We start from the raw sequence: 12,994 nt of genomic DNA on the forward strand, positions 1-12,994 counted from the left end.
TCTGTAATTTTAATTCATTTCTAGTGAGTGTATTCAGTATTCTGCTATTATATATAAAGAAAACCCCGCGAAAAACTTGCATTTTCCCGCATAAAAAGTTACCTACTACGTCCTACTCCTTCTCCGTAGTTCTACGTGGTTCTGTGATAATAATATTAAAATCGATCTTCCATCAGCAGTTCCATCTTCCATTTGATGCAAACAAACAAACCTTGTTGTATTAGTATTTTTTCTGGTTTTTTTTCATAGTAAAGAACAGCCGTCTTTACAAAATCAATTTTCACCTTGTAGCCAAGTATAGAAAGCTTTCTATCATAAATTTCATCACTGTACATTTTACACGTGATTTAATGTCATTTGTGGTGTCGGTAGTTTGATGTCTGCAATATTATAATATTGTAAAACATCACGTCTCCTAAATAATCACGTTTAATTTTTTCCATAAACGTATGAACACGTATTTGTTTTGTGAAAACACGAACTAGATAGTAATATTAATAGTTAGAGTTTTGTCGACGTTAGCTCAATTACATAGCTGGGTAACAATATTTAATGCCTAAAAATACCTAGGTACCTAGCTTATAAAAAACAAAATCTTTAATATCAAGTAAGTTTCTGGCGGTGTGAGATTTAATATAGATTATATCGTCGTAACATCAAGTCGTAGATTGTCTATTAGAGTACAACAGGTCCTTGCTCCAATTTTTGATCGATGAATGCGCACGAGCAACCTTCGTGAATTATAGGATTGAGCATCTCCAAACTATTGTGTGACTGGGCCGACATATTTGACAATTACGTACCAGAACTAGTAGAAATGCAGATATCTATAATATAAAAATGAGTCGCTGAATGTGTTGCTAAGCGCAAAACTCGAGAACGGCTGAACGGATTGGGCTAATTTTAGTCTTAAAATATTCGTAGAAGTCCAGGGAAGGTTTTTAAGCGACACGAAGTTCACCGGGACAGCTAGTTTTGTATACTAACACTAGAGAATATTATTATTTTCAACGTAAATTGCATTCTTTGTGAATAAACCTAGTTTTTATTATTCGTAGGAATAAACGATATAGCAGAAATAGACGAAACTAATTTAAAACCTGAGGCATAATATTATTAAGATTGAACTTCTATGTCGGCGTAAAAGCGCATTTTTACCAAAACTCTTAAATTAGCTCTATAATTTAGAATACATATTTTTTTAAATCTCTGTACAATTTTTGCAGGAAATGTAAACTTTCAAAATGTAAATCCGATGCAATCGAATCGTTTTATTGTAATATGCGTCTTAAACAGGCCTTGCAAGTCTCGATTAAGAAGACTGGGTTAATATTTTCTTGTAAATATAACAAACGACGAGCCCACTCACACATAAAGATATTAACGATTACAAACATAAAGTCGTACTTTGTTAAAAACGGAGTAAAATTTTAATTATTGTGTCGAATTAAAGTTACTTACGTTGAATCGACGAGCTAATGTATCTTACGATTATTGCGGGTTATAAATTGTTATTTTTCACTGGAAACTAATGTGCTTGTCGGATTTATGTTGTTTCTTAATAGTTTTAGATTTGTGTGTCGTAAAATTTGTATGGAATAAAACGGTATGTTGATATATAAATTTTATCATATTCTGTATTCTAATGTAGAGACAACATGATCGCAGTAGAATTGAGAAATAATAGAGATAGTGATTACTTGATTAGTGACAGATGTAAGGGACAAAATGGCAGATTTTCTTTATTCTATGTATATATACTTTGTCTTCCGAAGTACCTTTTCTTTACTGACTCTTCCGAAGAAAGAAACTACTTTTATGATATCGATGGATGACGAATTGATATTTCATATCTCCATGTATCTCGAAGCTCGAATGCGTCACGGACCTACATTAAACCATCACACCGAATGCATTACAGAGGTATGACGTCACGCGTCGCATCACAATATAAGACCTCGTTTTCACATGCGCTGCGGTAACGTGTCAATGTTACTATGTGTGACAAATGAGAATTTTAGCGCGAGGTTTGTGAATGGAAAGTAAAGAGGCGTAACGTTTTGAAAGTGTCTGCGTGGCCGTGATACGTATGAGGCTTCGAATACTCGGGCCCTCATTAGGTTTTGCCGTTTATTTGGGCTGGAAAAGCACGATGGGTCCGAATCCGGTCAAAGTAAAAATAAGGAATTCGAAGGCTGCTTATTTAGATATACAGGGTTCAACAGGGTTTATACGTGGGAGAGCCATGCTTCGGCACGAATGGGCCGGCTCGACCGGATAAATACCACGTTCTCACAGAAAACCGGCGTGAAACAGCGCTTGCGCTGTGTTTCGCCGAGTGAGTGAGTTTACCGGAGGCCCAATCCCCTAACCCCTACCCTATTCCCTTCCCTACCCTCAACTATTCCCTTCCCTTCCCTACCCTCCCCTATTACCCTATTCCCTCTTAAAAGGCCGGCAACGCACCTGCAGCTCTTCTGATGCTGCGAGTGTCCATGGGCGACGGAAGTTGCTTTCCATCAGGTGACCCGTTTGCTCGTTTGCCCCCTTATTTCATTAAAAAAAAAAAAAGTGACAATATTTTAGGGACTAGGGTGTGTTACGTGAGTCCCTTGTACACACGACCACGAGTAGTAGTAGTAGTGTCACTGAAATATATTGATAATACGTGAGTTTGGTGCAATAGGTATTACTGCTTACTGCTTGGCAACACAGCAATGAAATAATTATTGCTATGATCTAGGACACGTCGCAACAGACTTGCATCGTTAATTAAGTAATTACATTGGCATTTCTTCCATTTTATAGTTTATTCGGCTGAAGAAGGTAGTGAACGCCTTACTTTCCAAAACCATGTTTTTCGGGAATAAGGTGACCCTATGCAGGTTACTTTTTTTTTGTTACATACTTGAAACTTTATTTTTAAACGTTATACTAATTTATTTTAAAAACAATAATTTTCCATCTGTAAAATATAGCCCCGACTCCCGAGCGAGTTTCATACGCCGGTTATCTTCTCGCCGGGCTATAGTTCCCGAACCGGTGGTAAGCACCATAGTTTCGACGTTCAAAAAGCTGTACTTAGAATTTAGACACGTTTTGAATAAAAAATTATCATATTTTACTTTTATTTGCACGTGTCAATGATGAAATATCGAGCCCTATAGTTACCTAATTGCTTGTTGTCGTGGACGGTGGAACCTTTTCGAGAAAACTTGGTATTGTGAAGCGTATTGTTTTTTATTTTTTTAATATTATCTATGGATGCTTCGCACCACGTCAGTCTGGCCCCGTGGTAAGTACCTGAAGGACTTGTGTTACAGGTACTCAACGGAAAATGGAAATATATTTAATACTTTTTTATACTATACATATATTTAAGTTTTTTTATATGATACACATATTTAATACACATCCATGACCCAGGAAATTTTAATTGCTATCGTCTCCTGTAAATGGGTAACTCAAAATTAATTTGTACCCTTGTATTACAGTTACGAACCAGGGTGCTCAAGTGCTATGTTTGCCCGCAAGTCCTTTACAATAATAATAATAATAATATAATAATAATAAAAATTTTATTCAAACATAAATACAATACACTGCACACACTAAAGCAAAGAAAAAAAAGCAAACAATAAACCAAAAGAAAAAATAAAACAAACAACAAACTACAAAAAAAATATATATGGCATCATTAGGCAGTGCATTGTATAATGCCGAAAAGGATACCCACTCAGGTGTATTACCACGGCGCAGAACACTGTACCTGATCTTCCGTGGTTCCTATACATATTACGCCTGACGCACGACAGATTCAACATAAATAATAATATATAATAATACTATACATAATATAATAATACAATAAAATAATAAAAGCTTTACGGTTGTGAAGCTTGGATTATGTAAGAAGACCTAAGAAAGAAATTGGAAGCATTTGAGATGTGGACTTACCGGCGAATGCTGCGGATAAAATGGACGGACAAAGTTACAAACGCAGAAGTACTCAAACGTATGCGTAAAAAAGTGGAACTTGTTCGTACCATCAAGCAAAGAAAAGTCACGTACCTGGGCCATATCTTCAGGAACAAACAGTACAAGCTTCTTCAAACCATAATGATGGGAAAGATTGTCGGGAAACGAAGACCAGGGAGATGCAAAACATCTTGGCTGAGGAATATCCGAGAATGGACAGGGATAAAGTCTGTTGAAGAACTTTTCAGACTCGCTTTGGACAAGGAAAAGTTTTGGAGCATGACTGCCAACCTGCAGTGATTGGAGAGGCACTGGCAGAAAAAGAGACTAGAGATACAGTACTAATAACTAGTACCTGGTTGACCGAGCTTTGCTCGGTATAGCAAACACTCATTGACTTCGTGTTACTTAACAAGCGGCGCTGTTGTTAAAATAGTATTATTATTCGCCAATAGATGTCAGGTAGAGTCATATTTTTCAGTTTATTGGATATCGATAAAACACGAATAAAAAGACATTTTCTAAAAATGATTCCTAGCTAGATCGATTTATCGCCCCCGAAAGCCCTTAAATACTAAATTTCATTTCATGAAAATCGTTGGAGCCGATTCCGAGATTCCAATAATACGAGCAATTCTTGTATATATATATATATATATATATATATATATATATATATATATATATATATATATATATATATATATATATATATATATATATATATATATATATATATATATATATATATATATATATATATATATATATATACAAGAATTGCTCGTTTAAAGATATAAGATAAATACTAGTTACTAGGTACTTAATATCGTTTTACCTCAAACTACTATTATTTAAGATAAGTTCGTAGTTCTAGAATAATATAATCTAACATTCTTAGTCCTTATTTATAAAAATACTAGATGTCCCGGCAAACGTTGCTTTGTCACAAAATCATCTTCCCTGTTTTCCTGCTTTTCTCTTGAAGTTTTTTCTGATTATTTTTCTATAGACCTCACGGAGCCCGAGAAATTTCGTTGGAAAGCAACGAATGCAAAACCGTGGAAATCGGTTCGTGCGTTCTGGAGTAATAGCGTCAAGAAGGAAAACCCGACTTATTTTTAACCGACTTCTAAAAAGGAGGAGGTTATATGTTCGTCTGTATATATTTTTTTTGTATGTTCAACCATTACTTCGCCGCTTGTGGACCGATTTTCACGATTTTTTTGTTGTTGTATAGGGTTGAATCCGAATTTGATACCATGTTCATAAAAGTGGGTATCTAATGATGGAATCCATCAGAAATCGAGAGGACTCCTTGAAATTTGTATGGAAACATATAGTGATTTCGATTTTTTCTGAAGCATTTGAGGTAAATGCTACCAAAAAGTAAGACCTCGCACCAAGTTATACCCAGGATCCGAAGGTACCGAACGGAACTTTTGAATCCTTACAGATACAGGTTCGGGGATTTCGGCGTTGCTTAAACAACTGAAAGCATAAGCCAACACATCAATTTGATTGATCACCATTATCAAAATCATAATTATACCATGGGTCATCACACTGTCTCCTGCTGCTGTCTCCCGCTTTTTATGGGGAGGGAAAACTGTAAACTTCCTACTCCTATCTTCTTCTGATTAATTTCGTTGCGGGTCCCAAAACAGCTTTAGCATGTCCCTCGGACTCCCTGATCATATCAAAGGGTTTTCGTGGTTGGATACCGCTGTCGATCCTGGCGACACAGGAGATACAGTGGTGGGAATGTGTGGTGGGCCAAAGCCCGATTAAAAAAAATGGGTCATCACACAAAGACCCAATTGTTGGTACTTTTCATGATATTTACATCGGAGCAGATGTTTTTGATGATTATTTCGCTGTTTGTGGACCGATTTTCAAAGTTCTCGTATTGTTGTATAGGATATAATCTTAATTTTGTATGACAATTACGAAAGTGGTGAGCTGATGATGGGATCTATGAGCAATCGAAATCCTTCAATCCTTCAAATTTATCAAAACACTCATAGTGGTTAAAATTCTAAGCATACGCTACCAAGTAAAATTTTGCCACGGGTATACCATGGTTCCGAAAGTGCTTAGAGAACTTCTGACTCTTTGGTTTCATTGTTGTTTTAAGAACTGAAAGCATAATAATATGCAGCATAATAATATAAGTACTTAAACTTGAATTACGTTGAATAAAATTTACATAATTTTATTCAACGTAATTCAAGTTTAAGTACTTACAGTTAACAGATGTGATAGTTTCATACCTAAATCATATCTATCTACAACTGACACTTATGTATTTACCATTACAAAAGTAACTAAGAAGAGTGAAATAATTATTTTTTAACAAAAATTTAAAACCGACTTCCAAGGTAAAAACAATAAGAATATTAACTAAAAAGTATTAAATAATTCTTTCTCTAATAGTGCCTTTTCCAGAATTCGTCAAAATCCCAACTATTCCTATACATATTATAGTCTTCACTACTTTACATTACTAAAGGCACTATTAGAGAAAGAATTATTTAATACTTTTTAGTTAACATTCTTATTGTTTTTACCTTGGAAGTCGGTTTTAATTTTTTGTTAAAAAATAATAATTATATATTAGATTTACTGTACAGTGAATGGATAGCTATACAATACAAGCTTCTCGTCTTTATTTAGCATATTAGAAAAGTCACTGACAGAAAGACATACAGAAAAATACAGCGGCACCCGAAAATTTTTATGCTCTGGAAATCAATGTTATTAATTTAGTACTTATTAGGAGGTAAGGAGGTCAGTGTTTACTAATAAAGAACAATAGATATTGGTAAGTCAGTTTCTTTACAGTTGCCAAAAAAGATAAGAATATTCATTGAACTGTGGAGCATGTGGCTTTGGTAGGTTTTTTCGGAGACTCGAAACAGGTTCTATGGCATGTAAGTAATAAGCACTTAGAAAAAATAACGAAGGGGAACCCCGAGGGCGGCTACGGCAGGTAGAAAGGTTTCTAATAATAAAGCCCTTTTATGTACACTCCTTTACATTCAACCTTCACGATTTCGTGACGTCATCAAATATAATAATATTTAAAATTAGGTTTAGCTCCTCTCTTACTTAGCTTTTAAACTTTGCTACGGTAAATCCATTATATGTAATTAACAAAGGTTCTGGCCAATCTTCGTTACCTATTGTAATGATTCTTACTTCATAATAATCTCATGTTCACGCGAATTTAAGAGTTTAAAAAAATTACATTGTTTTGCCGATACCTTTAATTTTTTTTCGCTTACTGCTTTATGTTAACCACTTTCCAGCGGACGTGATCACGACAGAAAAAAATCTTCTTTCGTAGTGTTCCCATGAGATACTGTAATGACTAGGTTTTATCTAAGCTAAAACCTAGTATTTAATAGTAGTGGTTAGGCACTACTCACTAGTCACTACATTACGTCTTAAGCGGTAATTTGAGGTAAAATTTATTGTAATACCCACATATTATAACATAGCAATGGATTTTACTAACTACCAATACAGTCTCCCAATAACCTCAATTTTCTAAACATGAAACAATAGTGAGGCAACACTTAAAGTACCTAAGTAATAAGTACCAAACACGTGACAATACGTATAATGCTAGTAAGTACGCCCCTGAGTCACGACAGGATTAACCATAGAACACGTCTGTATTTCACCTTCCACATGGGCTTTATGCTAAAGGAATAAAAGCCACTCTCTTAGAAACATGGATGCAAAATAATAAAACATTGAGCACTCCTAAATGGAACTTATAATCCATGACACACCTACCGCGGCCCACAGATGTCATACTTACTGATAACATTACAAAATATTACAATAAACAAAAATACCAATTACGTAATAAAAAACATAGTCTAATGTAGTACTAAAGGCCCATATTATATTATGTCACATATGGGAAGGCCAATCGAACCGAAATAACATACAAAATGTCTTATTTCGAGTATAGCTCAGAAAGTAAAGTCTTTAGGAAAAGGCACAAGATGATCTTTACCACCATATCACGAGGCTCTAACCCAGCTTCATGATTAACACGCAGGTTAGTAAGCCATTAAAAAAAAACAGTCTTCAGTAATTAGGTCTTCTTAAAATTAAATTTTTAATTCCCCTTTAATGTAAATTTAAGCTTTTCATTTTTAACAATCACTAATTAGGATTTACAATGTATTAAGTACAATACAGTTTCCAGGAACAATTATTATTATTATAAATAACAAAACTCAACAGTGAACACAAAGGCAAACGTTGGTAATTAAAAAGTCAGCGTGTCCTTTGGCAGAAGTCCACAATCTCGGGTTCACGTCGCAGTCGGTGAAAATAGCACGTTAAATGTTCTTAATGTCTTTGGGGAAAACGTCGTTTTTCATTAATCTGTAACTCTAATTGCTGGTACCATTTTTATTATTTATCCATACTAATATTATAAATTATACAATATACATCCCGAATTGGGTGGACGCACGTCGCACACATTGGAATGATATAATATGATAATCTGAAGTAACAATAAACGACGTCACGGACAGACAAACAGAAATACGCGTCAAACTTAAAACACCTAGGTTTTTGTCGGAGGTTAAAATTTAAAAAATCAGCACGTTACACGCGTAAGTGTCTAAACACACCATGCCGAAGATACGCGGCCGAAGTTCGAGAAGATTACGCCTGCAATGTATTTTAAATTACCGATGACATACCATGCCGAAATTACGTCGCGTTATAGCATACAGCCGAACTTCGGTCGAGCGTAAGTTCGGCAGAGATTCGGCGGTAATGTTTTTTTTTCAAGACACTGAATACTCGGAATAAGTTACGCGTTATTTACGCCGCGTCATTTCGACTCATCGTGTAGGACACACGATGAGCCGAAATGACGCGGCCGAATGCGTCGGAACGTAATATCGGCCACAGAACTTCGGCCGCGTATCTTCGGCATGGTGTGTTTAGATACTAAAAGCTCTCTCTGTGTTAAGAGAAAAGCTGATTTAAGCTGCGACTCTATAGAACACGGCTGAGTAATTCTACCGTATGGTACCTAAACTGTGTCTTTTATTTACTTATTTTTTGACCGAGGGAAATTCTGAATCTGGTGCAGCATGTGGTTTGCCCTCACGTGCGATAGCCGATGCGGTTGTTACATATCAGTTGGGACCACGATAGCAAAGATAACATTTTTCAGTACGTAATTGGGTACATAACTGGAATATTTTGTCAAAGAGAATCTGATAATAAAAGTTGTTATGTAACTGTTTTTTGTTTTCAGGTGTTCACTTGTCGACTGTGGTTTTCTAGGTTAGATAAACACACTGACTGTCGCACAATTTGCAAAAAAATATACATATTTTTTTAATATAATTTCTTTAACCAGGTACTACATTGTCTATTTTAAAAGTAATTTTCGAGGGTCTTCGGCAAATCGATTTATTACGTCTTCTGTGAAAGAATCACTCATATCTTTTATAAGTTTTCTATGAAGGTACTAGATATTTTTTCTATGAAAGCACTAGATAAGATACTTAGTTATTATCCGTCAAACTCTTCATTAAAAAGTTTAATCATCATTAAATGTTTGTGAGTGCGACAGTGAGAATTGTCCACCTATTTAAGCAGCCTTGAAATATGTTTAGCATTTAGTTTTAATTCACTTCGATTTAAATGTAAAAAAAATGTTAAATACTCCACGAAATGAATGCACTTGCTTAGTCAAGTGCATTCATTTCGTGGAGTATTTAATCCTTAGAACATAAATTGGTAGCATTATAGACGATATAATACAGTAGATACTACTGAATACTGATACTACTTATTAGTTATTACTATGTATTAAGCTCAGAAGGTCTGCTTTTGTCTGGAATATTAAAAAAGTTACATGACAGATAAAATAACGGACCTTGACTAGTTATACATACCTACGCTACATAAATATCCGATTAGTAAGAGGGATTAATATCCGTAAATTATAACTTAAGTATAGATATTTAAATGTTTAGTAACAGCTGCAAAATATATTAAAAACGGATTAAAAGCCGATAGGAATCGTGTTGTAAGGACTCGTTGCGTCACTGCAACCGATCGGAGATCACGGTAATAACATGGTACCGTACCTTATACCTACACGATATTATAACCATGCTATTGAGAAAACCTTGTGGAAATCATAATATTAAAGCTTACTTGTGAACGTTTAAAATAAATTCTTCTCTAAAACTCCTGCATAGGATACGAATAAAGGACAAACTTCCTGAAAAGAAACAGCCAAGAAATGACGATTTATTAGGAATTTTAAATTAGCATGCTTTTGGAAATTTGTAAATGCAAAAAACTTGTGAAAAAAGAAGTAAGTACATAAAAGTTTGGAGGCGCCGGGTATCGATCCCGGTACCTCTCGCATGCTAAGCGAGCGCTCTACCATCTGAGCTACGCCCCCTGTAACTAATATGTTCAAATTACGGTTCGGCCTCCACGCAAAACGCGTTACGCATTTAAAACAACTTTCACGACTTGTTCTCCTTCTATCAACTTTACAAGGTCTGATATCGCTTATCAGCTTATCTATGTTGCTCGTTTGATATTGGGTTTAATTTTTGATAGTAGGGCATCAGGAAAATATAACAATGATGCGATTTCGTTGTTACAAGCTTATCAACTAAATACTAAATAGGCATATATGTTTTGTGCTAAATTATCTCGAAATCAAACAATTACTACGAAAATTCTTAATTTTTTGTGACAGTAATCATCTGTATAACGCCATCTAGTATCACCTTTTAGAAACAAACTTTAAGAGAAGACTTTTACTAAGAGCTCTTACTGACGAACGGCACGTGTCGGCGGCAGTCGGCGGCCGTCGACAGTTTATCACGCTTGCAATTGTGACGTACCGCGAAAAGATAAGCGTCCACAGGTTGGTATCGTACGCAACCGACGTCTCACATCAAACGGATAATTTTTTTACAGTACGTCCACTGTGTCGGTAGCGTACGGATTACCGACTAGCCAGTATGTTTATCTTCAAATTAGTCCAAACAAAGTTCCTAAGTCAAAATTTCTGCTTTTGACTTTTCCATCCACACCCCCCTTTCGAGCATTCATTTACTATGCAAGTCGGTCATCCGTACGCTGCCGATTCAGCGGACATACTGTGAAAAAATTATCCGTTTGATGCGAGACGTCCGTTGCGTATGATACCGACCTGTGGCCGCTTCCCTTTAGGCGGTACGTCACAACTGGGGGCTTACCACCACCTTTACTATGCGACACCGTTTGACAGATAAACAAGTCAAGCTAGCGATCTTAAAAAGTTAATATTTCACAGCAGATTTAACAATGTTTTGCATTTTTTACTGTTTTTTAGTAAAATTATATTTAAAAAGTGAGTACGGTAATGTTATTGTAATCTTACAACAAAGTGTTCTGGAAACATGATCGTTTTAGGAAAGGTCGTGGTAGGCCCCCTGCAAGCGTCATAAACTGTCAACGGCTGCCGTCGACTGCTGCCGACACATGCCGCCGACTGCCGTCGACTGCCGCTGACACGTGCCGTTCGTCTGTAAGAAGCCTAACACAGGCATAATTATAAATTTTGATAATATTGTATCGCTAACAGGGCCGGATTTATATTTTTTATGAGTAAAAAAAACCCACCTTGTCATGGTAGCTGCAACCTGGTCGATTTTGTTACATAAATAATATTAAGTACAACAATAGTTTACATAATATTTATTTATTAGATGAAAATCAATTTGTATCAACCATGAAGACGATTCACTTATTAGTGAGTTTGGCAAAGTACCCCGGCAATTGCCCCATGCATGTACCTATAATTCCATACCTACTAATGATTGGAAATTCCCAATTTGCCACAATCGCTATACTTATTATCAATTTTCAACCTCAATGAAAGAAATTTTAAAGTTAGATAAAGATTAGAATTGGGCTCACGTGAAAGACTGTATTTCTCAAACTTGACTTATTGAAAACACAATAAGCATAGATATATTAATATATTAATTCATAGGTAGACGCTGGACCTACGTAATATGGAAGGGTTATGTCAAGACTCAAGCCTATCCACGATCACGATAATATTGATTTGACAAAACTCGGCCAAATAAAGAAGGTCCACCATCTGTCTATGAATCGATTTCTCTGATGGCACTTTGACCACTTTGTAATTTCACCTCATTAGGGTTCTCTACACACAATACGTATGACTTTTTAATTTCACGTAATATGTTATCATTAACTTGCGCAGACGCCTACGTCCACTTCCGCCATATTGGTACGTTATCACAACGTAAAGCGATTTGAGCGTAAACGTTACGTTATCAGCGTAACTATGTTATCTACGTTAAACACTTTCATTGACGTACGGGAAATACCGTAGATCGGCCTTTGGAGAACGCGGACGTTCGCAAGGTTGAGATTATGTTGAAAGTGATTTAATTATCAGCCTTAAACCTACAATAGCGTTGCCGTTATATAACGTCCGAAATATAGCGGTGTGTGTATATTTACAACGATGAAAATTACTTTTCTTTAAATTCTTGAACATTTCTCTGCATAGAAAGTTATACGATGGTTGCAAGAACAACCTTTTTGTAGCAAACATCAGACCCACTGGCACCAATCTCGGTTAGCAGTTTTGTAAAAATAACAATGGTTAAACTCATGTTATCTCTCTCTCTCGTTTTTAGTATTTATGACAGAGAAGAAGTGATTTTTTGACAAATAATTATAAGATTTACCTACTTAAATCAGGGGGTTTACTGAAAGTATAAAAGTAGCTATCAGCTAAAAGATCTAGTGTCATGAAAATTTGGTCAGGCGCTTTTGATTCCATTTTGTAAATCATTTTTTTTTATAAGTATAACAAATTTTAAGTATTCATTATTAAAAACTTACCATTAACTTGTACATTCATTTGTTATTAATATTTATGTTTTTTTTATCATTTTTATTAACAAACATGAGTCTTACC

General features: G+C 35.4%; 1 non-coding gene across 1 annotated transcript; it reads right to left on the bottom strand.

Annotated features, from left to right (window-relative positions):
- Positions 1 to 10,368: 10,368 nt before the first annotated feature.
- Trnaa-agc lies at positions 10,369 to 10,441 on the bottom strand. The gene has a single exon. It is a non-coding gene; the product is annotated as a tRNA-Ala (tRNA).
- Between the last annotated feature and the right edge of the window lie 2,553 nt (positions 10,442 to 12,994).

The sequence above is a fragment of the Aricia agestis genome, chromosome 8 (assembly GCF_905147365.1).
Source record: "Aricia agestis chromosome 8, ilAriAges1.1, whole genome shotgun sequence".
Classification (NCBI taxonomy): Eukaryota; Metazoa; Arthropoda; class Insecta; order Lepidoptera; family Lycaenidae; genus Aricia; species Aricia agestis.